General features: G+C 42.4%; 1 protein-coding gene across 2 annotated transcripts in view; it reads left to right on the plus strand.

Moving 5' to 3' along the window:
• lingo1a (leucine rich repeat and Ig domain containing 1a) overlaps positions 1–26196 on the plus strand; it is a 117439-nt gene that overhangs the window by 66852 nt on the left and 24391 nt on the right. The window contains exon 1 of one of the 2 annotated variants that reach the window (XM_086209601.1): positions 23186–23789. The exons of the other annotated variant lie outside the window; for it this stretch is intronic. The gene's annotated coding sequence lies outside the window, so the exon portion shown is untranslated. Of the gene's footprint in view, positions 1–23185; positions 23790–26196 lie in introns of those variants that run through there. 2 annotated transcript variants of the gene reach the window in all.

Here is a 26196-nt window from a genome sequence, read left to right on the forward strand (position 1 = left end):
GATACCCTTCATTCTTCTGTGTGTGCAGTAGACAGCTGGAGATGCAGGGACCTGCTGACTGCCAGTTAGCTTAGCATCATGAATTGTCGTGTAAGGACTGTGTAACATGGTCAAAAGTCACAAAATATAATTTCCTCTACCATCCCACATTAACAAAACCAATATTGTGTATAAGTATGTACACTGAAATAGTACTGAGAGGATGAAAAATGTGAGTAAGAAATTTAGCTGCAACTACTTTCCCGCGATTTAATGAAGTACCTCAATAATTTGTCCGATGAAAGACACAAAAAATACTACTAATCATGGTGTGTGTGTAAGACAGTGAGGAGGATCTTGAACCTGATCAACTGGAACCAGAAAACAAAGGAGGAACTGCATGTTTTTGCGTCGGAATGCTAACCTGCCAATCCACTACCATTCATTGCGCTATGCTAACGAGCAGTCAGATGGTCTGTATGTCACATCCCCTTAATGCAGCACAGAGGTGAGAGGGATACTTTTATTTGGCTCTGAAGGACGGGAAATTACCCCCCCCCCCAAAAAAAAACCCCAACTAAAACTTCTTCAAACAATGAAGCTCTCATATCTGCTGAATTTCTTTGTCCCACAACTGTGTTGTGTTGCTTCATTTGTTTTAAGAGCATAAAATCCTATCCCCTATAAAACCAACCATAGACTGGTGTTGGAGCTTTGCGTTGTGCAGTGGAGTCTGCCTCGTTCACGACCTTCTGAATCCGCCAACTCCTGACTCACCTGGCATCATGACAGCGAGTTTTCAAGCATTGACTAGCTTTGCAGCCTGTCTTCATAATATCTTGCTCTGCTCGACTCTTAAAACCCTAGACGGCTTGACCTCGGTGTTAAGGCAAAATCGAATCCGCCTCCTCAACAGATCGGAGGCACTGATGTAGATGTACTGAAGATGGAAAAGGTGTGTAGATAAATGACAGTACCAACGAACACAGATTTCTCTGAAGAGCAAGTAGAACTTAGAATTAAATAACGAACGAGGGTTTTCATGCACTTTGTCTGAATATTCTGTTTTGGCAGTGTTTTGATAGTTGATATTTACACTAATCGGTCCGATGAAGCAAAGTATTTCATGGTTTAACAAAATTGACATTTACACATTTTGGTTTCTTCCCCGTGAGAGACAGAAAACAAATTCCTTGCCAGTAAGGAATCAGGAGTCCTTTGAGGGGGGCATGCAACTTTCACTGGTTCTCAAATGAGTCTCAAGTAACTGCAGGCCGGCTTTAGTGATTAGCCTAACCTCAGTAGACAGATTCTCTTTTATTGACCTTGGACAGAGAACATCCTGAACTGAGTGTGGAAAAGCCTGACATTGGTTCTTCATCAAATTCCAAACCGTACCTTAAAATTCCCCTCCAGTGATGTGATTTGTGTTTCATTTCATTTCAAGATACTAATCAATCATACACATCAAGTTTAAAACAGATATATTTTGACATTTCTGGAAACTTCTATAAATAGAATTTCAGTTCTGTCTGATCAGTTGATTGACAAAAAAAAAAAAAATGCATAAGCTATTATGCCATGATATTCAATAAAAAGTCTTCCACACTGAGACCAATTAAATTCTCTCCTTGGATAGCACTGACGATTCTGACTCCAGTTCATCTTTTGATACTTTTTACCATTGCATATTGATTCAAACTCTTCAGTTGACTGTGCTATCCAGGAGCAACTGAAGTGCAGTAATGCTCACCGTTGCATCTTTCTGCTGTTGTAAAATTTAGACTGATGTAACAGTGCGACGTCCCTACAGAGAGATTCCATTATTCATGGTGGGACGTGTCACCTCATGTTAGATCGAGTTCACGTGGATCAGAAGGGAGACGGAGCTTCAAATATCATGAGTGTCATTGTTGGAGTAGGAATGGTTTAAAAAATGCAGCATTCACTCCTCAGTCTTGAAATACAATTAACCTTCATCATCATTTCACTTATCAGTGTCAAAGATAATTGTATAAATGAAATATATCACTGCAGGGGACATGTAGGAATATGAATCTGCTGCTCTATTTAAAGCGCTTCTGAGACAGGAAACTGTTAACGTCCAGGTCTGCCTGAAATATGACTTGAAGATACTTTGAATCAGCTGACACGGGGCAGGCGGCTCCAAAATGCAGCTGGAAGGCATTTAGGGTTTTCTTTGTAAACCTAAAAGAGGGAACAAAACAGGCAACTAAACTTACAAAGCTTAGTGAATGAACTAAGTGGCAAGATACAAGGAGAAAACAGACAAACTGAACAAAGGGACCAACAACCTGAAAGGAAAAAAAAAAGGAAAAGAAATACAAGCGGACTAATGAGGCAATGAACAACAGGTGGTAAAACAGGAGGACGGACGAGGAGCACGTTGGGACAAGACAATAGAAGAGGCACGACTGCTGAGGACCGATTGAACTGATGAGGCACTGGTGGAAAAGATAAAGGACAAGATAGGCATGCAAGGGAGGATGATTTTAAAGTAAAAATGGAACAAAAGCAGAGACTGAAAAGTCCCAAACTCACTAATTCCTGAAGTTAGAATTAACAGTCCACCTCAGAAGAAGTTACACTTTTTTTAGTGTCTGAATTTAGTCTGGAGTGGGTTAGTTTAGTAGTATGGTGCTGGCACAGTAAAGGCAATTTTATGATGAAATAGGAATGCAACATTCATATCTTCAGCCTAAGATACAGTATTTTAAATAGTAATGACTGAAATATTAGTCAAGAGAGTACAAAATGACTGAAAGAGCTGTATGGTTTTTCAAAAGAACCAAACCCAGCTACTCAGAATGGTATGATTCAGACTGTCGAATATGATGTGAAGGCTGGAAGTCTCTTCAGCACCAGCATATTTCATTTAAAATTGTATCTTTGCACACAATTAGCCTTTAACAAAAATTTGTGGCGTCCTGTGATTTGAAAAGTGCCGTTGGTCACGCTGACATTAATTTTGATTAATTGTGCAGCCCTAATTACAGAGTACATGAGATTACTAAACCATCAACTTCAAAAAAGAGAAATAATGTGGTTCAAAAGGAAGGTTTAAAAAAAAGGCACAACATGAAAACTAAACACAAAATGCTTCAAGACAGCTTAATGATCCTTTACATTGAGGATGTTTCAGATCTCAGGCCAGATATAGATCTCTAGTCCAGCTGGGCTGTCATGTCAGACCCATTTAAGTCAACAAGTCCAGATGTGTTAAACGCCTGGCCAGCTGTGTGAGTGACGGTTTGGAAGAGACCGATGAGAAGAAGCACGTTTCCTCTCCGCAAGATTCTGTCACAAAGTTGAAACTGAATCCTTCGCTCCTGCAATTAAAAGCTCAGCCACGACTTCCTGTTCGACATTGCTGATCATTCCCTGATGGCTTCAGTCTTCGCCTCCATCCCCTCACTCGATGTCCTTTCTCTGTACGTTGAACTATTACAGCAGCCTGCTATTTAAAGTTCTATCATATCCAAACACTTAGAATTCCCACGTGGCGGCACCTTGATTCTGTGCATCACAAAAGAGAATGAATATGCTTGAAGACTAGAAACTGCTTTTTAGTCATCACTATCCTGCAGCTCACATTGCAAGTCTGCTGTTGTGCAAATACTGTAAAGCGGTCAAATGCCCTTGAATGTTGTTCCCACCGAAGAATAAAAAGTGAATAAGCGTTGATTGAGCCACAGATGTTCACTTGGTGTTCAACATTGGCTTTTTTTTTGTTGTTTTTGTCCAGCATGTTACTCAAAGCCCCACACTGAGAAATAGCCATGACCCTGGAACAAATGAAGCCGCCTAAAAGCGAGCCAGCATTTACCTACCTAATAATTACCTCCAGAAACTTCAGCAACATAATTAGATTCTGCCAACATAAAGCAGAGGCCAGACTGAATGCAATATTTGTATCTGGCAGCAGTCTACTTGCCTTTATGTGTAAGTAAGCGTTTGCATTTATATTCCAAAAAATGTGTGCGTTTGCCATTTGCCTCAGCAGGATAAACAGGTTGAAGAGGTTAAATGGATATATTTGCTTTCGCCTGCTTGTTCCGCTGGAAATGCTATCTCCATGATCCCGAGAAATTGTCTCATGGCTGCATCTGTCCTTTAACCTGGAAAAAAGCTATAAGGGGGAAAAAAAACAAAACAACATACAGTGGTTTTGATCAAAGTTCATGCTACTGGTCTTACAGAGCTTTGATACAACCAAGTCACCATTTTTTTAGAGGAGTCTGAGATTGAAGAAAGAACTCTACAAGGTCCTCTCTATTTTATAAATGCCTCTAGTTGTGATGCACATGTCCACGGGTGTGGACAGAGTGGAGAAAATCCACTTGTGACCTTGCAGAAAGACCTGTGTATAACAGGAGAGTTTCCATTGGAGTAGCTTTGACCAGTCATACTTGAGCGGGCCTCTGTTGCCTCACGTTAACAGTTGGAGCGCAAAAGAGATTAAACACAATTGCCAAAAAAATTGCAAGGTCCGGTTCATGTCTGTAGTCTTGGCGATTTTACAAAGCTGTTGTACTTTAGTTGTTGTTGTTGACTGAAATTAAACTGGCTACTTTTAAATAATCCACTCATACTTACCCTCTTTCAACTCCATGCAAACATACCAAGTTGGGGACAGCAAACAATTTGCAGGAGACAGAACGAGGAAGTCTCTTACCGGATGTCTGCTGGTTCCACTGGCAACCCTATAGTACTGGCCCTTGTTCCCAGAGGCTAAGTCATCATACGTAACCTCAGCATAATAAGTAGGCCTGGATAAAAATAACACATTTCAAGGGCTGTCAAAGATGGTGTATTCACTCACTTGTGGTCCATCTCTGACATTTCTGGTAAACATGATGCTAGAAACCAGGGTCACTGGGTCTTTAGGGTCTTAGTCAGGGTGGATCTGGCCCTAGCTTATCACTAGGAAGCTAGTGTAGTCCACGGATCACCCCGCTTGATCCACAGCATCTCCATGCCTTCTCAGCAGCATCAGTGATTTTCCTGATGGCTCTCCTGCTGTTCAGTCCCCTGATTCCCAGCAGCTTGAGTGCCCTGAAGAGCGATTGCCCTGCAAATCCTCGGCACCCAACCTCGACGGGGTCGCATCAGGTCCTCCATTCCCCACTTGGGCATTTGATCGCCAGCCCCTGCATACTTGGCCCTCTTCCTCTCAAACGCCTCCTTCATCCATCTATCTCTCTTGCCTTGTTGATTCCCACACGGATGGTGAATCAACTATGATGAGCAATGACTGTAGTGAAGTTATTTCAGGTTTTCACTGAAAATTTTACTTAAAATGTATCACAAACTCCCCTTGTTTAAAGTGCACCGATTGAATTCAAAGAAATTTTCAACGTTCAGCAACTTAACATGTAATTGAAAGTAAAATATAGCATAGAAATCATCCCCTATAGAACAGCACCGTGACACTTAAACATTAAACAAGAAAAACTCCTAATGTGAGGGGCATCACCAACAACTTAGTTTGGTCAAGATAAATACAGTACCATGGTTGGGGTGGAATTTTTACTCTCATAAGTTAAGGAGACGTTATCATTCTGGTGGCAGGAGTAAATCGTAGAGGATAATTATGGTCATATATCACCTATGTTTTGTTAACTGATTCATTCACGCAGCGACACCTACAAAAGTTAACTATTCGAAAACTCTGCCACTCTTTAATAGCATTGCAATTTCCTCCTTTGCGCCTATGATCATAATTACCACAGCTGATGGGGGGCTTTGTCACTTGAAAATAAATACATTTTTGAGGAACTTGATTTTTCCAAAGACAGTCTCTAAAGTAAAAATCTGTAGAGCTTTTGAAAAGATATACCTTTAATGCCACAGGCTTTAAATAACATACATTACACAAGTGCATTGGGGTTAATGGTGCTAGCCTTCCGAGACAAACTGACAGAGATGAAATATTATTGGTCCAACTTGGCACCTTGTTCAAATGGGGCATCAGATGCGAGCCATTAGCTCCATGCAAGCTCAGACATATTCACAGTGAAATGTGCGAGGGGTTAAAAAGCTGTCTGTCACTTGCTTAGTATGATAATTTTCTGCTGAGAGAACAAGTGTTGTGAAAGCAATGTATTTTTGATATGCCAGTGGAGCTCTAATGTACAGAAGATGACGGATAATTTCTGTGTGTTGATGACAGTTTGTCATGTTGCAAAGCCCTAAAACATGGAAGATGGGAGGGTGAAAATACAACAACATGAAAGAACATTATATTCCGGCGTTGCATAGATGACATAAAAACAGAATATTCTCCTGTGTTTTGAGTGAGTGACTCAAGTAATAGGTATGTGATGAATTCATGTCGGTACACAGAGAACAATAAGGATTTTTTTTATGAAATATCTTTTTTTTTTTGCTTCTGTTTTAAGAAAAATGGCTCATTTTGCATTGCTCCATAACTTGTCCATGACTCCTGGCTTTTTGTGATAATATTAAATGCATGAACAGAATTATTAGTGCAGACAGTGGAAAATAAGTCAGAGGCGCTGAGCCTCTTTATGCATTTGTATGGTGTTTGTGTGTGTGTGTGTGTGTGTGTGAGAGACATCAGCAAAAAATATACAAACTCTGCCCATCTCAGTCCTCATGAGAATCGCAAGTGAAGCGCAACCAGATATCACTGCAACATGTTAATGTTTAAACTCATAAAATGGCTTCCCTATAGGATCTTGCATTGCCCTAAAATGGCAAATGCGCTGAGGTCCCAAAGTTAATGTTTGTTCATTTACAAGCAGTCAGAAGCTGAAGAGAAAATGAGACACAACCTTCCTCAGCATGCAATCACTCAATGGATCAACCTGGATTTGGCCGTGTACAATTTACTAAAGCCATGGTGGCAGCTGTAAAGTGATTGGAATCGCCCTCCCATTTGGAATGGTGCAGTGTCGGTGAGGAGTGCAGGGTGACCCCCAAACCGCTTCAAATAGTGATTACGAGTGTACACTACTCCCAATAGCACTCTCTCACCCTCCTGCACTGTCTGAAAAACAAAGAATGGAATTTGATTCAGAGCCAGATTAAGGGTGTGTGTGTGTGTGTGTGTGTGTGTGTGTGTGTGTGTGTGTGTGTGTGTGTGTTCATGAGTCCACATATTTGTAACGCCTGTGTGATTGTCTGTGCACATGTGTTTGTGTCTCTGTATTGCGTAGATATCAAGGGGTGGCAACATCTTTTACAAGGAGCTCTCATGTCAGGAAGCCGCTGTCTGTGCAGCGAGATGACAGGCGAGAAACCCTGGCGATGGATGAGGCCCTGCAGATGAAGAAGGGAAAAAAAAGAAGTAAAACACAGCCATTGTTTCGGAGGTCATGAGCCCAATATCTGCAGAGGCCAACATGCTTGTATTTACAGTAACACATCTGTCATGTTGGCTGAACTCAAACCTAAATGGCGAGCCACAAGTAATGATTATAAAAACTTTGATTATTTAAAAACCATGGCCGCAGAAAAAAGTCGGCTATGGGAACAGGATGGTGGGTCCTGCAGGCAGTGTTTTCGGGACAAGCGCATCTGAAACACTCACTTTCCACTTGTACATTGAAGAAAATTACAAGAGGGAGAGCAATCTATTAAACACAAGTTGGGAAGGACATGGCGGTCAACAATATCAAATGCAGAGCCCAAATCAAGCCTCTTCAGAAAAAAACATCACACCCATCCTGTATGCAAACTGTGGATGTATGCAGAGGATTGATTTCATTCTATAAATTATTTTTCAATGTACTGACTCATCCCCTTCACTGTTAATGTTTTCTACATTTACTATGAGGCAATGGGATCAGCCTGGTTATTGCCTTAAAGTCTCAGCTCTCGCCAGACTAGTCGAATGACCGATCCAAAGGATATCCAGTGGGGTATCTACTGATTGGTTTCTACATCTTTAGATATTGAAGAAGTCTACATGATGGAATGTAGAAGAAGGAAAACAACAAAAAAAAGATTTATTGTTGTTTAGATAATCTGACTTCAACTTTGTTTCGATCGATTAAACTGTAGATCATTAAACGGGTTCAAATCAATACGAAAAAATTCTACTTCCTGCTTTTAGAGTTGAAGGACAGTATCCCTGTTCCCCAAAAATGTAAGTTTGTGTACTAAAATATGCGGTACAAATCAGTGATGACTTAGAATAAAGAAAGTAAATTGCTGTGGATTATGCAGCCTCATTTGGGCCTCAGTGATAGATTAAGCCCGAGCATTCAAAGACATTGTGTTTTGTTCAAGGGTGGAAGTGACTTTGCCAAGACATTGTGAGATAACAGGCTAAATGTTATTAGTTTAATAGGAATGATAGTCCGCCCAGAGCAGCAAGTGCAAGTAAGTGGTAAGGGAGCATCATTTCTTTTTGCAGTCTTTCTTGCACAGCACCGAGGCTGAGTTGCAGTGAGCAGCAGCCTGCCAATTGCTTTGTTGGAAGTCTTAACCACTGAAAATAAAGTGCAACTCATGTTGACTGCCCTAACAGAGCGAGGCCCAATTTGCTGCAATTGGTGTGAATAAGCCCCCATTTTATCCCTTTGCATTTGAGGATAGATTTTTGTTTTCAAGCACAAGGGAATTCAGTGAAATATTAATTCTCCATTATTGTTATGTCCCAGTTACCCCAGCACAGGGGTACTGGACCAGCTCTCTATTTAAAGGCTCCAGAGTTTCAGTCTCAAAGGTTTTTGGGTTTTTTTTTCCCTAATGAGAGTTCTTAAGTTTGTTTCAAGCTGGAGCGGAGCAGATTCACCCAGCTTTGACCGCCAGCTCCACAAACTCTGATGGTTGAACCCAGCAGAACCAGCCGGGTTCAACCAGCCGGTCACAACCAGTATCAGCAGCTCTCCTCCAAATGATCATGGCACTTGGTATGGTCCTGGTCTCGTGGACCACAGACGCCTTTTATAACTTTAAAACCACTGGAAACACTTCTTTACAAGGCGATATACTTCTCTTTATATGCAAAAGTAAACATTTATCAAAAAGTAACTAGTAGCTGCAAGCATTGTACAATAAGTAGCCAAAAATAGAAAATCATTCAAAACAAATTCTTCTAAAATGTTGATAAAATTAAAAGGGCTGCACGGTGGTGCAGTGGTCAGCACTGTGGCCTCACAGCAAGAAGGTTCTGGGTTCCAGTCCCAGCTCGGGCGCGGGATCTTTCTGTGTGGAGTCTGCATGTTCTCCCTCTGTCTGTGTGGGTTCTCTCTGGTACTCCGGCTTCTTCCCACCATCCAAAGACATGCAATTTGGGGACCAGGCTGATGGATACTCTAAATTGACCGTAGGTATGAATGTGAGTGTGAATGGTTGTTCGTCTCTCTATGTTTGCCCTGCGATGGACTGGCGACCTGTCCAGGGTGAACCCCGCCTCTCGCCCGTTGAAGCTGGGATAGGCTCCACCCCCCGCGACCCTTAATGTGTAGGAATAAGCGGAAGACAATGAATGGATGGATGAATGTTGATAAAATTGAATCACTAAAACTAAACTTGGTTGGAACTGGATTAATGTCCATAGCTGAGTTTAAGATTACTGATACTTTAGTCTATATAATCCTTATCTTACTCTAGACTTTATTTTGTTGACAGTTTTATTGTCATTATGACTTGACATACAGTATCTTTTCAACTACGAAACTGTTTGTTGACCATGTTTTATTTTAGATGTTGTCACCTAAAACCAAACTTGAATGATTCAAATCAAAATAACTGAAATGACACAAAAAAACAAGCGTTTTGGTCACCTGAAATTAACAATAATTTACATTAAAAGTAATTTGATACAGGACTAAAGCTAGACTTTAAAAAAAAAAATGGCTCCCAAAATCTGCACTGGTCAAACCACACTTTATGGCAATCAATAACTGTTTAAAACCAAAAACTATAAGAAAAATGCACGGTTAATCATGAGAACCAGCTAGAATGAAAGCAACCATGTTAAAGAAACATTCGCATGATGTATCCTCAAGGCCCCTGTCCCATCAACTAATATGGAGGGGCAAAGTTTATGACCTTTACTGCAGCCAACCACCAGGGAACAATCAAGATCCGTCGGCATGACTTTATGGTGCTGGCATGTCATCCATCGTCCATTTACACATGTGGGAACCGTTATGTTAGAGCATAATAAACTTCAGGAATTATTTCATGTTAATCGGTAGTTAGCTGCTCAATGTGCACATTTCTTCATCTTTATAACCATCACAAAGACCGTCCTCTGGTGTACCACCGCCGTCTCAGACAGATGTTCAGCATCTTGATGTCTGTCATTATTTCATCGGATCAACACTCCAGATACATTATTGCTCTGATCCACGTCAAATAGCTCTTATCCAACAGTGTGAGGGTACAAAAGCTAAAGGACCACCCCTAAAACTCCATGCAGTGACTGAACAATAGCCTTTACAGTGTAAGAGGATGTTATTAGTGTGTATGATTGTTAGATGTTGAGTCTGTTTTTGTGTCGTTTATCTTTTCGCCATGATAAAACCAGATGTCAATTGATGCCAAATCCAATTCCTTGCACATTCAGTTGCTGCCAACATATTACAATACTTATTCAGGACCTCAGCAATTTAAATCCCATTGAGGACAGTTTCCTCCTTCTGCCTGGCAAAATCCACTGCTTTCCTTTTTAACTGCACCATGCATTTCACATGGTAGCACAATAACACAAGTGAGGGCAAATGTGATTGGGAGGGTGAGGGGCGACTGTCAGCACATGTGTGAGGGAGCGCATATTTACATACATACAGGGCCACTCTCAAATTACCTCCTCAACAATACTGTATGAATTGGCATTATATCACTATACAGGCAACTTTTTTTTTATTCAGTGAGAGAAACTCTATCAACCTAACGCATTTCTTTCATCATTGTTGACATAATGTTGTGTGAATGCTGAGCTAAAATGTTAATAATTTAAATGTGACCTTTTTTGCACATGAATATGAAATAAAATCTTAATTATATAACAGAACATGTCAAATGATGTTGGCCTTTGCCTTCATGTTCACTTTATTGTACATGATTCACGCTGAGCTTCATTTTACTTGATATTATTTTAATATCAATACTAAGCTTCTCTTTAGCACTCAGAAGACATTTTCTTTAATGTCACAACAAAACCAAATTCAGTTCCATGAATACAAACGTTAATGAGGCCATTTATGAAAGGTTGAACAACATAAAAAGAAAAGAAAATACATAGTTCATGTTTCTTTGAAAAAGCACGACTCTACTGCATTCCGAATAAATAAATAAATGCTTATCTCTCTGCCCACAGATACTGTGAAATGGATTTGACACACAGTACGATGAGGAATATGTCATGGAGGAAATCTAGTATCCGTGTTGACGTGCCTGCATAGTGCTTTTTTCAACAACAACAAAAAAAACCCACACTGAAGTACTGTTTCAGAGATTTATCATGTGCATGTGCCACGACAGTATATTAAAGATAAAGGTCAAAAGGAAAGGCATGTTGCAATTTGCTAGCAGGGAGTTTCTATCTGCTGACAGCAATGTGCCTGTCAAAACAGTATCCTGCAACATGTGCTTAATAATGCCAGCAAAGTGCTAAACCTGTGGTGAAGGCTTTGAGCAGGTTAGTTTCCATCTTCGCTATTTCTAAAGTTATTCAAACTGAGATTTTTTTCAACATGCCACCTCGACTTCTTAATATGCCAAAAGCCGGAGAGGTGTCACGGGAGAGTATAATTCTTAAAGTGAGGCTGGGATGAAGAGTTACCAGTTGTTGTTGGCCACCAGGGAAGTGGCACAATCCAGTATTGGTTTCAGCCTAAATGACTTGGCCTTTAGTCAGCGTGTTTGAGGCTCACTGGCAGGGTTACAGGAAGACTGGCAGCTTCCTGAACCCCCAATTAACTTGTTGGATCACATTAATGGGTTTAAAGATGGGCCCATTTAAGCTGGCTGAATGGCTAAAGGAAAGTTGGAGACAAGTTTGTGATGAAGCGTTAATCCACTCTTTTCTCAGATGACACGTCTTTTGGAACATGACATTGATGGGGCAGATACGATCCCCATCAGGTAGCACATCGATCATAGTCCCCCCCCCCCCGACAAATGAGAGCAGATGAGTCAGATTGTATGATTATGCAAGAGCACGGACTAACAGAACCTTTGAGCTGGGTGTTGCCTTCTGTGCTAGTCGCTAAGCAGGATGGAACCTGTAGACCCTGTCCTGACTTCTGCAAGGTGAATGACCAGGCAGCTATTCATCTCCATGGATAGAAGATTGTCTCGACTGGGTTGCTTTTGCTTCATTTCTTAATTTTGGTCACCTACAGGTTACAGCCAAGTACCTCTGACACTTCATGCTGGAGACACTGCCTCTTTCATCATTGAGTACTTTGAAAAGCGTCCCTGTATTGATTTGGGAAATGCACCATTTTGAGGCGCAGGTAAGAAGTGGTGATAGTCCTTTAGTTGTGCTCTAAAAGACCAGCGCTTGATGAGTTGGTGCTTGTTCTTACATCCTTACCATCAAATGTTAACAGCTTACTGTGCTCTGCGTTTACTGGTTGGCTTCCTCTTCCATCTCCTGTGCTTCTCTCTGCCATTTCTTAATTAGCCTCTCAGGCACCATGTTGTTAAGTGGGAGAAGGTGAGCAGTAAAATTGTTGTAGGGTACCTAACTTAATTTCTTATGACCTGAAAATACTGAACAAAATTAGAGTTGCCATCTGCTGGTCATTGTCCCTACAGGACTTTGTTTTACACCCATGAGTGGAGCTTGGAAGGGCTCAGACTCATCTGTTTATCATCTGGGGCTAATTGGCCTGAGAGTGCGTAGACGGAGCATCCCTGTTCACTGTATCTGATGATGGCTGGCACCTAGACTTACTGAAACGCGTGGATGTGCCTCTCTCACACGCACTTGATTGTCAGAATATCACATTGCTTTTGTATAAAATGAGCAGGTTTGACTGGCATGTCTGACTCTTGAGTCTTCCTAACATTGATAAAATACATAAATAAAATATACATACACAGTGGCAAGAAAAAGTGTGTGAACCTTTTTGGAGTGTCGTGGTTTTCTGATCTTCATCTAAGTCAAGGGTATTGACAAGTGTGTCTAAGATAATAAGAAAAAATGTGATCTTTCATGTCTTTATTGAACACACTCATTCAACATTCAAAATGGCAGTGGAAAAAGTAAGTGTTCCCTTAGAAATATAACTCCCCCCCTCCCCCAGCAGCAATAACCTCAACCAGGCGCTTCCTGTAGCTCTGGATCAGAACTGCACATCGTTGAGGAATTTTAGCCCATTTTTCATGGCTGAACTGCTTAAGCTCTGCCATATTCTTTGGAAGTCTCATGTCTATGGCTCTCCTCAAGTCAATCCATAGCATTTCTATTGGGTTGAGGTCTGGGCTCTGACTTGGCCGCTCCAAAAGGCATATGTTGTTTTTCTGGAACCATTCTGTTGTGTACTTGCTCCGGTGTTTTGGGTCGTCGTCTTGTTGCATCACCCACTTTCTAGAGAATTTCAGCTGATGCACAGACATTCTCAGATTATCCTGAAGAATTCTCTGATGAACTTGGGAATTCATCTTCCCCTCAATGATTGCAAGCTGGCCAGGCCCTGATGCTGCAAAGCAGGCCCAAATCACGAGGTTTCCTCCAACGTACTTCACAGTTGGGATGATGCTTCATGACGATATGCTGTGCCCTCTTGGCAGATGTAGTGCTGGGTGTTTTTTTCCAAATGGTTCAATCTTAGTTTCATTAGTCCACATGCTAAGGAGTGTCAATGTGCTCTTTTGCAAATTTCAGGTGTGTGGCAATGTTCCTTTTATACCCTTTTCACACTGAAAAACGCAGGTCTACGCGGGTTTTTGGACCCGCGTTTGCTAGGCATTAGGGCGCATTCAAGCTTCCAGAAGACTCTGGTCTGAACTCCCGCTGTAAGGGCTGCATGCCTGTGTTTTTCTCTCTTGTACGTCATTGCGCTGACAAAGTCATAATTTCACATAAACGTGCGCTAGAACACTGAGAGGTAAACAAACGACAACATGGATGTCACAGTGTCGAACATTAGTGTTGTTGTTGCGTGCATTGCAATGTTGTCTCTTTTGCAAAGCATACAAACTCGGTGCAGATTGGAAAATGTCTGAGCGCTAATGCAGCGAAGGAGGGTGGAGCTTTTGGCTCGTCTAGAAGGGAGCTGAAGAAGCTTCAGGCGAAGCCTGACAGGCGGCACAGTGACAAAATCAGGATGTGACAGGACAGTCGCGTGAAACCTGAGACGACGCGGGTTTCCTTTTTCACACAGCAGGTGAGCCGAGCTGAGCCGCGAAACACCCGGGTCGTTTGGCGAGTCAGTCAACGTGGGTCGAAATGCCGAGTCGACCCTTTCAGAGTGCTGTTGACCCGCGTTTTTGGTGCAGTGTGAAAGGGGCTTTGTAAGCATTGGTGTAGTGCACTAGCCCCCCTTTTTCTTCTTCCTCACACTCCTCAGGATTTCCAAAGTAACTCCGTCAGAACACTTTATCCAGAAAGAGGAGCAGAACGGCTTCCTCTTGACCTTTCTAGTGATAATTAACCCTTACATGAACCAAGAACTTCTCCTCCTTCTTACTCCAAAGACTCTCATTCATCCTGACCCAGGAACTCGCAACTGGTCAGGAATGCTAGCCGAAGGGGGTTTCTCACCCCTCTGCAACCTCTACCCCCACAGGGTGTAATAAACATCTGCCTTGTGGAAGAGACCCAAGATTATGAACTGGGGATGCATTGTCTGATCATGTGCAGAAGCACCCTCTTTTCTGGGATGTATGTGTGCTTAAACATTCCAGCATCCAATTGCTTATGTCCATTGGAATGTTCATGTGAGTGAAGGGTTCTGTGTCACTGTTAAATGAAGTACAAGAGTTGGAATCTATCTACATCCATAGATGAAGCCTGGACTCTGTATTAACTGATGCCACCTTGGAACTGAAGTCTCTGTCTTAGAATGCCTCACTTAACTTCAATCTCTCTCTCTCTCTCTCTCTCTCTCTCTCTCTCTCTCTCTCTCTCACACACACACACATACACACCTATGTGCATGGACATGACATCAAGAATATTTCATTGTCTACAGTTGTTCCTTGCTTTTCACTGTTGTTGTCATAACTTTAAGCAATCTAGATGATCTATCTGTGTGATGCATGTTTACCCTGTGTAATATGGTAATATCTGGGAAGAATTGAGGACAGCAAAGAGCACTGATTGGCCAGTGGCCCCACACAGGTCAAAGGTTACTCCTCTGAGGCGGACCGGTTTACCACTATAATAATCAGAACATCGCCCCTCACCGCTCTCTTCTGCTTCTGTTCGTGGTTTTTGCGCGAGCTCCAAGAGCAGCTGGTCCAGCTCTCTTTTTTTTCTTTGAGACTCTCCTTAATTTTTGCTTCTTTGTTCATTAACTTCAGACAGAACTTCTTGTCTTTCCTCGCAACAATTTTTCACTTAGCAAAGTTTCTTTTGGTACACGGAGTTGAACGTGCCTCTTTTCACCTAAGTTTGTGAAGGCATCATTCCGTGTAACATCTATATTATTGAATTTTTTCCATTTTTGTAACTATTCACTGATCGCGGCTCACGGTCACAATACTATTGACCTCCCGTGAGCCTTGCAGCTCCATTCCGACTAGAGGAGAGAAACCAATTGTGCCACGGTCGTCGAGGCGGAGGCTTTGGAGGCTGTCTTCCCACCAGCGTCGTTGGAGGGGTTCGAGCATCGACGGGAGGAACCCAGCTGAGAACGTAAGCTGGTTCCGTTGGTAATAACAAAAATCAGTGCGGCATCTATTCAGGCTCTCTCTCTCTAGCTCTCTCTCTCTTCTTCTCTCTCATTGCCAGCTCCTCCTGACTCCTTAGAGTCTGCTCAACCTCCATTCAGTAGTTTCTTTTGTTTGTAGGTCATTAACAACTGTGTTAAACATCCTAAAGCTACATCATTATCATCACCAGCTTATCAAGTCACGACAGTGGCTTCCTTCATGGTGTCCTGCTGTAGTTACCCTGCTTGTTCAATGTTTTACTTATTGTAGACTCATGAACAGAGATGTTAGCCAGTTCCAATGATGCCTTCAAATCTTTGGCTGTCATGCGAGGTTGTTTCTTTACCTCACTGATGAATCTTTGTTGTGCTCTTGGTGTCATTTTGACTGGGCGTCCACTTCTTGGTTGAGTAGCAACAGCCCCAAAGTGTCTCTATTTGTGGATTGTTTGCCTAACTGTAGACTGGCGAATAAAGTCTTTGAAACCACTTTTTAACCCTTGCTAGGTTTATGTAAATCAAAAATTCTTGATTCTTGAAAGCTCTTTTTGGAGCGTTAGGTTTTGGGCATGACTCCCATAGTCATGTTTTGCAGAACAAACTCCAAAAGTTAGAGTTTTTTTTTTTCATCAGTCAAAGTAGCTTTAGTCCACACCCCCAAACTCATTGTGTTAAGGAGACTCCAGGTATGCTAAAACTCGACAACAATTAGCTTTTTTGAGGTCATTAATTCAAGGGTTCATGTACTTTTTTCTCAATAAAGACATGAAAGATCTTTTTTTAGTCTTATTTACGACACATAATATTTGTCAATACCCTTGACTTAGATGAATATCAGATAAACATTTTATGATAAATTTACTCAGAAAACCACAACATTCCAAAAGGTTCACATACTTTTTCTTGCCACTATATGTGTGTGTGTGTATGTGTATAAATATATATATATATGTGTGTGTGTGTGTGTGTGTGTGTGTGTGTGTGTGTGTATATATATATATACATATATATATATATATATATATATATATATATATATATATATATATATATATATATATATATATATATATATATATATATTAAGGAGGCCTTTAGGGAGCCGCTGATAAAAAGCCAAAAGAGAGAGCAGGGGAAGATTGATTGGTGTTGCTGTGACATTGCGTGGGATGCTTGTGCTGGGGAAACATACAGTACCGTAGTGCAGTGAACTAAGAGCTAGCAGCACAGTGGGGCTCTTAGTGTTGTCTGTAGCACAAGAACAAGAATAATAGCTGTCCATTTCCAAACAAACAGTCAGAAATGTGTGTTTGTAGCACAAGTAGTACATTGAGTGTTTGAGTAAGAAGCTGGTGCTTGATTGCAACGTCTGCCTGCTTGACATTCATAATTCTGAACTCTAAGAACTCTGGAAAATCTCACTATTGACACAACCAAGCAGGCCAAGTTTAGCATAACCTACTGCAGAACATGAGGCTTTTCCTCCTGGCAGGGTGGCTGCTGCAGGAAGAGAGGCTGTCCTTGTTGTTGACTGTAATAAATAAAGAATAGGTTGGCAAATAATTTGGATCACTGTATCTGGGGTTCTGTCTGTGCTGCAGTATAAAGAGAAAATGAAATGTTTGTGGCAGTATTCCCATCTACCTCAGTCAGATTCTAGCCACTCGCCACGGTGTTGAACAGAGGAGAATGTTGGTTTGATGTTGCATCCCTCATCACTGAATCAGAGTGACTGACACTCTCATTTACATTCACATTATACAGTGTGTGGGAATGGTGAAATAGTGCTCAGCATACTCTTAAGTTGAATTGCATATCGAGAGCAAGTTATTTTTACATTCCACTCAACAGAAAAAGTAAGGTTGAATTATTCCTTAGTCTCTATTGCATAGAAGTGGCTTTCATATCAACTATAACTGCAGGACAACAGTATCACTTCATTTTGTTTTACCAGTGACAAAGACGAGGAATAGTTTGGGCTCTTTCTTTACTTTGCGAGGGGGTCTAGGTTAGCGTGCGCTGCTATGGTATCAGCTTTGTCAGAACTGGTGAGTATTTCTTTGAAAGCGGAGCAAAGGATGACACTGAAGGCTTTTCTCATTTGAAAATATGTTTTTGTTCTTCCACCAACTGGCTTGGCATCTACCCAGTTGTTGTTCTGACTGGTTGAAGTCACCCTGGTGACAGACAGGTGGTTCATCCAATCACATCTGCCCTTTTCCAAACCATGACTGAGTTGTCCAATGGTTCTGTGAAACAAACCATCTTATGTGTTGGGTGAACTCTTTCTATAGTCGGATCATTTAGCTCAAATTTTAAACTATATCACAGTGAGACCTTAAAAAAAACGCAGAACGATACAGACAAAAAAGCTGGCAAGTTTTAAGGTGGAAACGTTTTGCGGCTTGATTGAGCAAAAGAGTTTGCAAAACAAACTTGTCTTGAAATACATTGCCTTCAAGCCGCCCTCTGCCTCCTTTAGGATATAGATTCTTCAGAAAGTGTTATGCCATAAAGGTGCTGCGTGGATGCGTGTGTTAGAGCCACGGTGCACATATTTGTCTGGAATTGATACTTCTGCTCATCTCCTGTTATCATTTTAACATTTGGATACACTAAACTGGAAAGGGCACGCAGTGTTCGCAGAAGGTAGGGAAAATAATTCATAAATTTATGAACAACTCACCATAGACAAAAAAAGGGAGCGCAAAACATGCATGCAGCTCAGTTCCTGAGTCTTGCTTTCACTTCATGTGGAGGACAATTTGAATTCCACTCTACGGTTTCCATTTCTCACCTACTGTGGAAACAGAATATCCTTTCCAAGCCCCAGAATTTAATTTGGCGAAGAGAGAAAATGAATTAGGCTGGAGAGGAACCTCGTCTTTCTTGCAGACACATTTCCAGATTTAGTTTGAAAGTCTGTCGTTCAACTCAAGGATCATGCCGTAGTGTGTCTGCATTCATATTATGAGGTGAAGTTTATTGATATCAGAATTGGATGGATGCTTGTGAAAAATTAAAGAATATCAAGAAAGCTAAACTGCAAGATGGCAGCAGCAGATAGCAGCACCCATGACTTGCCATAGTTAGACTAAACATTGAAGTTGGGCCCAATTGCCGACTCAGAAGTGGGACTACATAAATGTAACCTCTTATTTGCTCAAAAACACATTTGGTTGATTGGTAAGGTGAGAAAGGTGAAAGTGCTGTTACCTGATTCCCACAGTGGACCCGAAGTACTCAAGCTGAAACCTCTCTGGCTCTCAGGGCCGGGGCCTCGGGAGGTGTGAGGTGCTGCAGTCGGATCCCCTGGAGAAAGACTGCCTAGCAGGTTGGTATGCAAAACCACTTTCCTGCTGAAGAACTGCAGACAATATTATATGATAAGAAACAAACGTTTTTGTTTTTTTATCATCTCATCACCGAGCCATTTATCTTTTAGAGTCAAGAGCCCATGTGATGGACACCCTTCAGATCCTGTATAAAAAAAGATTAAGGACAAGCATGCGTGCTGGTGTTGAGGAGCATAGCAGAATAAATTAATTATTGATGAGATGCTTTCAAAGCCCGGTGCGTCACTCGGTATCCATTGTTACCATTGTTGTTGTTTGCAGCTTTTAGCACGGTAGAGAGGATGGAGATGAGGCAGGCAAGCGCACCGCTCATGAACTTTGCCTCTCTTATCCCTTTCATGAAGTGTGTCCTGTCACAGCTAATTTTCTCTTTTTTCATCTCCTTCTCTTTTGGGTTTCATTCATCTTGCACCACTCTAGACACATTAAATCAGGGCCGCTAATATGTGGATAATGGTTGGTTCATGTACACACACACACAACATTAAGATAATGAAGGTCTCACCAAGGCTCTGATGAAAAAATATGTCCAGGCATGAATATTTAAAACTATTTTCTATTGTGAATTATTTAATGTCACATGCATCAGAAACTATAACTGACTTTCACTGCCATTACAAGTAGCCGCTGTGGAACCTTTAGGTGTTGGTAGGCTTACAGAGGTGTACTGATCTGGAAACAAGGATCTGCCCCCTACCCTGAAGAATTGGTTTCACAGACAGAAAGAGGAAAAGAGTTCTCCAATCCAGAGGAAGCTGAACTCAAGAGTATCTTGGTCATGCATGAGCTGATGCTGATGACATTCACATGTAGCTGCGATGCCTGAATGGATAAAGTTGCTCTGAGGGTTGTGCAAAAAAGGCTTGAAGATGCAAGAAGCATATAAACGTTACAATTTAACACTGCGAGGCAAACAGTGGCTCATTCTTGGCTGTGGATTATTTCTGGAACTTTAATATAGGAAAGGAAATGTGGGACCCTAAACACAGAATCTGATTTAATTCGTGCGTTCCTTTATTGTTCTAGTACTTTAAAACACCGAAATCTCACCATGTGAATGAGAAAAAGGTTCCTCAGAAGGTCAAAATGCAAACGTTATCAACGCATCCAGTCGTCCCCCACTAAGACAGGCATCACCAAATGGTGGACCCAGTGACGGTTCTGTCCGGACCCGTTAAAATCCCAATAGTCATAAACAGATAAATCATTTGTACGTGCACAGCTAATCTAGTTAATACAACAGGAGCGTCATCAACAGCCAAGCCAATCAAATCGATTGTTTGCCTTTCAGCAGCGGGGAATAGCGAGAGAGAGGAGATGAGAGAAAATGGCTTCCTCAAAAATGAGAAGTAGATGGCAAAAAAGTGAACTTTTAAAGATGAATGGACGGACCAATGCATGTTGGTTCTGCCTGCAGCCAGTTCAAAACCTTTGTGTCTCACATGCTGTGAAACTCTGGCGTGAATAAAAAAGTGGCAACATTAAGCGTCACTGTGAGACCAAACACAAGTGGTTTGAGGAAAGGTACCCGCAGTGAGGGCAAGTAAAATGATGGGACTGAAAGCCCAGTTTGACAGGTCTACCCTGAAAACAATACCGTAGTCTATTGTTTTCCATTCAAGTACCATACAAGCTCAGACTTATCAGAATGTTAAAGGTATATTACTTTGAAAACACTTGAAATTTTAAAGTAAACGATATAGAAGTGTACTACATTGTTGATTTTATTTTCATCAGGCTCCACTATATTTTATATAAGATTCGGACCTCTGCTGGGAGGAAATTTTCATGACTGGACCTCTTTGAATTGTAACCGAACACCCCTGCACTCAGATATTCCATTATTTAGGGTAATTAGAGGTAAACTCCTCCATAAAGACCTTGTGCAGTAGAACCTCTTCAGTCACACGGACACGCGCATCGTAATGTGTGCATGTTTACAAGTAACAGCCGACTTGAAAAATGCACATGCATGAGGAGTGTCGTCCTCCAAGTTTCACTGGAACTGGAAACAAAACTACTGCTTTGACCATCTGTTGAGTTGAAATATCATGTTCTACCCAGTGTCGTCTCCCTTAACAGTTCAACGGCCAGTATTTCATATTAAGCCTTAATGAGGTGATGATAAATAAGCTTCACTGATACCAGGCCTTTTTTTTATTATTATTCTTATTATTATTGCTGCCCAAAAATGTGAATTATACATCTGGAATACTACTCAGTATAAAACCATCAAATTTATTTGCAGGAACCTTCTGGGATTCTCTCATGTTCACGGTTTCAGGACAGTATTTGCTGCTGCTTAAAAACCATGTAGGAGCAATTTTACTGTCAGACATCTGGAGTGAATGAATGCACTCGTCCATACGCTTTGTTGGTCTCTGTAATCAAGGTGTTCCATACGCAGTAGCCTGTCATTACAGTTGTGTAATGCTGCACCTTTTAGGGATGATGGATCATTATAATGATTAAGAAGTGTCTGAAATCTCAATGTACTGCTCGCTTTGTGTCTCCAGGATGATGTCAAGTTTTCAGACTCAGCCAGAGGCCACTGCCGATGACAGGAATAGCTCTTTGTCATGTTCTGCTCCTTGCTGCAAAGAATAGCATCCGACTACTGTAGCTGAGAAAAAGATGTACATGCAGTTCATTTCTTGATGCCGCTACCCACTGAGAACAAGATCGTCACAGAGAGAGAGAGACAGAGAGAGAGAGAGCGGCCGCTTTGTGGAGCTAGAGGCTAAAGCCCCTCGGTGTGTCTCACTGTACCCACCAGTGTTCTGAACCAGCTCCTGATGGACATTGGGGCGAAATAACCGTTTTTGCTCATTTAAAGTAATCATAAAAGTTTTCCAAATATTTTTTCACCGTCAAAGTGATCGTCTTTCTAAAAACCATTTACCACGGACCTCTAAAGTTTGGGTGGAATCAAGAATTGAATTAAGAACTCCCTCTCTTCTGCGTCTTTCCAACTGATTTATACAAAACACTGTTTAATTTTCTTTACTGTTCAGGAGAATGAGCAATTCAACTTGTGAAGGAATCCATTTAAAATTGTAATTAGCACTGATTTATTGTTTCAGGGGCTGATATAACTCTAAACCAGCAGCAGACTAATGATTCAAAAATGGGCCCACTCATGGCTGAAGCTAGTGTTAACGAACACCCAAGGAATCCATCCGATTTGCTGTCCTCCCACCAACCTTTGCTAATCCATGAGCACCGTGAGCGCTGACTGCAAATGAGTTGCATCAATTCAGCCACTAAAAACTGACCTAGATGTTCCTAAATCCTGACTTCATCGATGAGGAATGAACCCATTTCTCACGTAACGGGAAGCGTTGGCACACAACCCCCTCATTATCATCAAATAACAGCGATGTGACGGTCTGGTGTTGTTACATTAAAGACAGTGAAATGAGAACAGCGGATTGAATGAGATAAGAGTTTGCTTCCATGAAATATTAACTCTTCCTGCAATCTTTACAATTATGCTTGAGACCCTCTTTTTAAATCACAGGAGATAGACAATTGATCAGATATGTAATAGACAGCATACTCCAGGGCCCACCTCCTGAAAGAGAGAGTGTGTGTGTGTGTGTGTGTGTGTGTGTGTGTGTGTGTGTCTCTGTCTGCAGTATTTGAAGCCCACAGTGCCATCAGGCCCTCAGAAGAGGAACTGCCGCTTTCTTTTTTCTCTCCTTCTCCTTCTTCTTCACTCTTAAATCTGATTTTATTTCATTGTTGCTGTCAGCTTGTCTCTAAAATATTTGTTGTAGCCTAAAATATTCGGTTTCAGCGGATCCTGGTTTTGGGATCGTGAGCTTTCTGACGCGCGTCAACATCGGAACTCTGGAGTGATGAAGATAATAGTTGAGAAAACGCACGGGGGGTCGATGCACGTCCATGTAAACACACTCCACCAATGACAAGGCTGCATGTGGACAAATCTATTAATTCAACACACACGCGCGCGCACATCTCCACCCACACAGATGCACCACACACACACACTCACACACACACTCGTGTATAGGACACTGGGCAGAGAGCGTTCCGCCGATCATCTCCGTCCCTCCCTCCAGCCAGCGGATCGTCTGTGCCGCTGACGACAGCCTCGCGCAGTCACACAGCGCTGAGCGCGAGGCTGTGGGGGGAGACTGCATCAAGGCGCGAGAACTGTGCGCTCCCATCGAGAACGCTGCGTGGGAGTCGATCTCTCTCTACCTTCCATTTGCATTCCGTCCTTCTCCACTCTCTTCTGCACTCATTACCGGACGAGTTCGGGCGCACAGGGGAGTCCCGTTACCGAGGGGAGGAACGCTCCAACCGTGTGTGTGTGTCTGTGTGCGTGTGTGTCTGTGCGTGTGTGTATGTGTGTGTGTGTGCCTCCTGTTTTACATCTTAGAAAAAAGGGGGTATACTTCCGTCGTGGAGAAACTAATTGGAAATCTGCAAGACGCGGATGGTTGCTGTCTTTGCTGTCCCTCGTTGTTTTTTGAAAGCTGTCTTTTCAAGGCGATGGACTTGAGATAGTGCGTCTCATTTAGAGTGTCGGGAGGCTGGGAGTTGCTGCTGTTGGGGAGAAATGCGAAAGGATGCTTGGCAGCAGTAAAGGCTACAGCAGGTGAGTGATCGTCTGATTAGGATTAAACAAAAAAAACACCAGATAGATTTTTACATCCATCGTGACGCTCACGTCGTCTCATTTTATTTGTGTTAATGTGGACTGCGAACAAAGATTTGCAAGCTGTCCAGAATGCAGCGACGTCCGGGTTTCTAGGAGAAAACAGGATTCCGATCTGGGAATCTGAGTGTGCGAGGGGCTGCATCAGTTGGTATTCGGGGGTTTGTTAAAACTCAGCGGACCTAATTCTGATGGCATATTGGTTAAAAGATCCCCTCCAAGTCCGCAATGATCGGGCCTGTGGCGGGATCGGCGGACAGGACAGAGGGAGAAGGGGACCTGAGTGTGGTTAGGCGCGTCCTCTGCAGGTAAAGATGCATCTCATCTGATCCGAACAGAAAAGAATTTATAGATTTTTAATCTCAGCACATTTTCGCAGCGTTTTTCCTTTATCTGGAATTCTTTCTTTCTTCTCTCTCTCTCTCTCTCTCTCTCTCTCTCTCTCTCTCTCTCTCTCTCTCTGCCTGTGTGTGTGTGCGTGTGTGTGTGTGTGTGGGAAAAGGACGGGGGCTTAAGCCATTAATCAAATTTAATTGTCCCGCGAATGTGATTGCAGGATGTGAGACTGGGGAGCGCGTGTGTGTGAGCGTGTGTATGTGTGTGTGTGTGAGTGTGTGAGCGTGATTGGGTGGGGGGGGGGGGGGGTGAATTGCAAAGCGTTATCTTAATCTAGCCTTTTATTTGGCCACGTATGGGCTTTGCTGAGATAACATTTCTTATTGTGCGGCAGCGTGAGGCGGTCGTGATCTTCTACATATGCCGTTTTATTCACCTGCAGAGATGCTATCTGCTCAATGGGCAGCATTAAAAAAAGAAAGAAGAAAAACAACAAACCAGGAAGTCTTCTGCTGCAATGAGCTCTTTTATTGACCGCCAGAGAGGACTTAGGATCTTTTCAGTAACAGAAGAGTCATGGGATCCAGGCTGTATAAAGTCCATATTGCAACTGGGGGGGGGGGGGGGGGGGGGGGGGGTGTTTTGAGTGCCACACACCATTTGTCATTCTAGAGGCAGCTTTTGCAGGGATTATGACATTGGCCCCTCATTCTCTCTTTCTCCCCTTTTTTTTATTGTTCAGTTCTTATAAAAACCCACCAAAACAGTTGCGGCAGAGTATCAGAAGACTGTGTAATGCTGCGCCTGCGGATATTCATAAAGTGCTGTAGCTCTGTTGGTTATAAATAGCTGGAGGGAGAGGACGGCCAGAAAGAACAGGAGCAGCCTCCCGCAGCAGCAGCAGCAGCAGCAGCAGCCTCCTCTCTGGTGTTATCTGGGCTCACATTCCAAGATGTTAGATAGCTGATACACTTTGAGATATGGCACGGATACACAGGCATGGGTGTGGCAGAGAGCTTCAAAGGTTTCACCTCATCAAATACACCTTCCTGCTTTCTTTTGCATTGGGTTTTCCGTGTGTTTTTCTTTTTCCAACCAGTCGTGGCAGAGCAGCATGACCTTATCGCATTTTGCTGCCTTAAATCCCCTTTCTCCGTCACTCTGGGTTTGTTTAATTTCACTTACATGCTACCGTTGATCCCTTTAATGATTAGGATGCTGCTGACTCAATCATGGCTGCCTCTCAACGGCTCAGGGGCTGCTGAAATGTGTGATCCGCTTTGTCCAGACGCCTTGCCTTCATTAAACAAATGTGCAGACACTGACCTTGGCTATCTCAGTTGTCAATAGGATTCACCTCAGTGCCCTACAATAGGCAGTAGGATAGATGGAGCCAGATCATCTCCCCGCTCCCTCTTCTTATCCCCACAACATTATGCTGCTGTTGACGATATATACGGCATTACAACATGCTGATCAATGTTTTCAATAACATGAACATAGTGACCCAGGGTATCTTATGTCGCAGGGAAGATGCTCAGTTTATGTTTTGGTGAATTGCATCCTCGCATGTTTTGTAATTTAATCTGAAAGAATGAAAGCAATAACACCAGATTTGGAGGCTGTGCTGCATTTTAAGCAAATGTGACAATGACGGGCGGAGGAGCAGTGTGTAATGGGTGCTGGTGCAGACGCGATGTTAGTGCATGGTGACGGATCACAAGGCACGCCCTCTAGTAACACACTAAGTGGCCAATGGTGTTTGCAGACCTATGCAGTTTATGATGCGTTCGCGTGTCTCCTGAAGACGCTCGTCTTGGGTGTAAAGTTGACACCTACTGCATCAACAGGGTGTTTATTAGCTCCCAGTTGTGAGGCCATGATGCCTACATAATGCTGGGAGTTCTCACCAGGGATGCCAATTATGTTGTTTTGTTTTTTTAAGACCCGCCTGCCAGTCCACTTGATGCCACCTGCTATGATACATGGATGCCCGGGGCTGGATGGCATG

Source organism: Aulostomus chinensis, chromosome 7 (assembly GCF_037954235.1).
Source record: "Aulostomus chinensis isolate RoL2024-O1b breed Wild chromosome 7, RoL_Achi_v1.0, whole genome shotgun sequence".
Lineage (NCBI taxonomy): Eukaryota > Metazoa > Chordata > Actinopteri > Syngnathiformes > Aulostomidae > Aulostomus > Aulostomus chinensis.